This window comes from Triticum dicoccoides, chromosome 7A, assembly GCF_002162155.2.
Source record: "Triticum dicoccoides isolate Atlit2015 ecotype Zavitan chromosome 7A, WEW_v2.0, whole genome shotgun sequence".
Lineage (NCBI taxonomy): Eukaryota > Viridiplantae > Streptophyta > Magnoliopsida > Poales > Poaceae > Triticum > Triticum dicoccoides.
This window is the reverse complement of record NC_041392.1, coordinates 263,075,753-263,080,101: the sequence shown is the minus strand read 5'-3', so window position 1 is coordinate 263,080,101 and position 4,349 is coordinate 263,075,753. Positions and strand designations below refer to the sequence as shown.

The following is a 4,349-nucleotide window of genomic DNA, read 5'->3' as shown; positions in this document are numbered from 1 at the left end:
GACACTTTAATGGGCAGGGCAACATCAATAGAAGGAAGAATACGTATGCCCATGAGTAGTGGATGATACACCTCTATTCTGAAAAGTGAAGTTACCAATGTGGAGAAAAGTAATAAAGCTTCATTAACTTTCAAGTAGTAGGTCACTTCTACAACCATTTGCAAGTGTGAGCCTGAAGCGTGTGACCCTGAATTGTGTTTTTTGTCAAACCTGCTCTCTTTTAGTTCATAGTAAACTTGATATATTCATCTGTAAACTTGTATACTACAATCCTAACTGTTGCAGACATATTTCAATTTAATTTCCCTGGTTTCATACTGGATGTACTTTTTCCAGTAAAATAACTTTCTTGCTCTGAATTACTCAGCAGACTGTCCGTATATGGCAAGGTAATGCCGATGGGCGCTACGGTTGCAGGCACACAGTAAAAGATCATGGCAAAGTAATAAAGCCAGAACACATGTTTTTTAAATTAATTTTCAAACATAACAGCTTGCTACTTCAAGGCTACTCGTGGCTTGGCTGTTCGGCGTACCTCAGGTGGAGCACAGGCAGTCAGCGCTCCGGCAAAGTTAGTAGATCGTTTTTCCGGCGAAATTGGTAGAACGGCGAGACTGGATGCTTCCTTAGAGGGGCTTGAGGCCGTCTTTTATGTATCAGACCATCTCACAATAGTATCCTGGACAGAGAGGAATAAGCATTTACTTTTTAGTTTGTGGGCTACAGTCTTGGAGGTAAATAAGAATATTTAGAGTATAAATTGTGTGACGCCCTCGATTCAATCGTACATTAATCATACACGCAACCGTGTATGATCAAGATCAAGGACTCACGGGAAGATATCACAACACAACTCTAGCCACAAAAAAAGGGCAGCCCCAGTGCATGTAGCTCCCGCTTGCGCAGGGTCTGGGGAAGGGTCCGACCACTTTGGGTCTATTGTACGCAGCCTTTCCTTACATTTCTGTAAGAGGCTGTTTCCAGGACTTGAACCCGTGACCTCATGGTCACAAGGCAGCAGCTTTACCACTGCGCTAAGGCTCCCCTTCAACACAACTCTAGCCACAAATTAAAATAATACAAGCTTTATATTACAAGCCAGGGGCCTCGAGGGCTCGAATACATAAACTCGAATACACAAGAGTCAGCGGAAGCAACAATATCTGAGTACAGACATGAGTTAGACAAGTTTGCCTTAAGAAGGCTAGCACAAAAGCATCAACGATCGAAAAGGCAAGACCTCCTGCCTGGGAGCCTCCTAACTACTCCTAGTCGTCTGCAATCTTCACGTAGTAGTAGGCATCCTCCGGGTAGTAGTAGTCATCAGTGGCGTCGTCTGACTCCTGGGATCCGTCATCTGGTCGCAACAATCGGGTATGGGGAAAAAGAAGTAGCAAAGCATCCGTGAGTACTCATCCAAAGTACTCGCAAGACTTACATCAGATCTAAACTAAGTATGCATCTGTATCAAAGGAATGGGTAGTATCTGTGAACTAAACTGCATAATGCCAAAAGGGAAGGGGAAAGCCTAGCCTATCGAAGACTAGCATCTTCTGAAAACCACCATCTTGCAGCAACAGGAGGGAGTAGAGTAGCATAAAGTAAAGTAGTAGAAGTGTTATCAACCTCGGCCAGAGATCCTTTCTCGACTCCCTGCGAGAAAGCAATCCCAGAGCCATACTATCCAGTTATCATCACAATCTAATTCTCATCAGCATCCAGTTCTCATCACAAGTATCCAGTTCTAGTTGTATCGATCGGGATACAACTCCAAGTGTCCGTTACCGTAGGACAGGCTATCGATAGATGTTTTCTTCCCTGCAAGGGTGCACCAACTTACCCACCATGCTCGATTAACTCCGGCCGGACACACTTTCCTGGGTCATGCCCGGCCTCGGCCAAACAATACGCCGCAACCTGACCTAGGCTTAATAGAGAGGCCAGCACGCCGGACTAAACCTATGCCCCCAGGGGTCATGGGCCATCTCCCCGGGAACTCCTGCACGTTGCGAACGCGGCCGGTGAGCAGACCTAGCTACCTCCTTCAACAAGGTAGGTGCTTTCCAGTCCAACCCGGCGCGCGCCGCTCAGTCGCTGACGTCTATTAAGCTTCGGCTGATGTATAGGACGCAGAACGCCCATACTATGTCCACGTGATGGTTAGTGCTATCAGGCCAGAGGCCCCTCGGATCAAATATCCAAATCGTAGTGGATTAGGAACGCGCGGTAACGAGCAGAGACTCACGATCGATGTAACCCCGTCGCCCCGTCTCGAGTACTTGCGGCAAGGGCTAAGAATGCCCGGCCACGCCTCGTAAGTATTTCGCGGGCACCTCCCAGGTCAACCCGACTCCACATCACTCGCAATTAAGCTCGCGCGGGTACCCCTCAAGGTCGACCCGTCTTTAGTAACATGGCTCAGTGTAAAGTCATAGTAACCATAGTAACTGTGTGTCTAACACCAAGGGGAAAACCCGAGGAATCACCCCCGGTGAATCCCACTCGATGTTATCATCAAGGTGAACGTAAGAGGACCCACCCTCGAGGTTCACACTTGAGGGGTTGCACGACAGAGCTGTAACGGAAGTGGTTAAGGAGGAAATCACCCTCGATGACCTCGACCGTATAGCTACACTACAGAGATCTCATCAGGAGTGATGTATGAGGTTCACCCTCGGCACTCGATTATAACTCCGTAGTGTCGTACAACTAGGGAGGTGATGTGCGGTGTCGGGGCCTGGACGTCGATCACGTTGATCGAGTCATCGAACATAAAGCAAGGCAACTGGGACAAGGTGGGGGGTCACTGATGGATCACTAACCAACCTATACTAAGCAGTTTAGGATAAGCAGGTAAGGTATGAAAGCAGGTAACAGCAACAGGCTATGCATCAGAGTAGGATCATACAGAAAGCAGTAGCAGTTCTAATGCAAGCATGAGAGGGAAAGAAATGGGCGATATCGGAATGCTCAAGGGGGGTTTGCTTGCCTGGTTGCTCTGGCAAGAGAGAGGGGCCGTCAACTCCGTAGTCGTACTGGGTAGCAGCGGCGTCGGTCTCGGTGTCTAGCGAGAGAAGAGGGGGAAGAAACAATAAATATAATGCAAACAAAAGCATGACGATGCATGACATGACAAAGCGTGAAGCTAGGTGTGCCCTAACGCGGTATGAGGTGATACCGGCGAAGGGGGAAAACATACGGGAAAGTATTCCCAGTGTTTCGCGTTTTCGGACAAATGAACTGGAGGAGGAAAGTTGCGAATTCGATAGGTTAGCGATGCGTGGCGGACGAGTGGGCTGCGTATCCGGGTTTGTCTCGTCCTTCTGAGCAACTTTCATGTATAAAGTTTTTCCATCCAAGCTACGGTTTATTTAATATGTTTTTCTAAAGTTTTTATTAATTTCTAGAATTTAATTATTTATTTAATAGTAAAATATGACGTCAGCATGACATCATGCTGACGTCGGCAGTCAATTGTGCAGTTGACTGGGTCAACTACATGTGGGTCCCACATGTCATACACTGATTAGTTTATTTAGGGTTTAGCTAATTAATTACTATTTAATTAAATTAACTAATTAATTAGATTCATTTAAACAATATTAATTAACTTAATTAATTTACTAATCAATTAATTAATTAATTATTATTTTATTAATTAATTATTATTTTTTAAACGTTCTGGGGGGGTAGTGCCCCACATGTCATCTCCCCAAGGGCCAAACGGGGCGGGCTACCTGGCGCGGGCAGGAGCACCCGCCGTGCGCTGCGGCTAGCAGAACCCGGGTTAAAGGGGGGGCGCGGGCGCTGGGGTCTGGCGCCAGCGGGTGTGGCTGCGGCCGCTGCTGGTCCAGCAGCAGCAAGGTCCAGCGAGCGGAGCGAGCAGGGGCTGCCGGGGAGGCGCGGTCGGCGCGGCACCGCAGGGCACGGGGTAGGCATGGCTGGTGCAGGGCGACGGGCGACCGGGGGCCGACGGGGCGCTACCGCGGCATGGGCGGAGGCCGAACGGCGGCGGTGTGGAGTTGGCCGGCGACAGAGAACGAGGGGGAGAGAGGGAGGGAGGCCGGAGCCTCACCGGTGTTCGTAGGGGAAAAGGCAGCGGCTCGAGCTCGAGGAGGAGGACGGGGACGACGGGCTGTCGAGGAGGCAGACGAACGACGAGCTCTGAGCGGCGACGTCGGAGGTGATGGTGGCGGCGGCGGACGGTGTTGAGGCAGCGAGGGGCGAGCGCGCGCCGCCAGGCGCCGGCCGGGCGCGGAGCAGCCGTAGCCCTGGCGACAAGGGCATGTTGCAGGGGCGGTGGCCGGTGGTGATGCTTGCGGGCCAGCACGGGGGAGCTGGAGGTGACG

At 50.2% G+C, this 4,349-nt stretch overlaps 1 long non-coding RNA gene across 1 annotated transcript in view; it reads right to left on the bottom strand.

The window, feature by feature from the left end:
- Positions 1-227: 227 nt before the first annotated feature.
- LOC119328252 overlaps positions 228-4,349 on the bottom strand; it is a 5,548-nt gene continuing 1,426 nt past the window's right edge. Inside the window, exon 2 of the long non-coding RNA XR_005158897.1 lies at positions 228-679. This is a non-coding gene — a long non-coding RNA (uncharacterized LOC119328252). The remainder of the gene's footprint in view (positions 680-4,349) is intronic.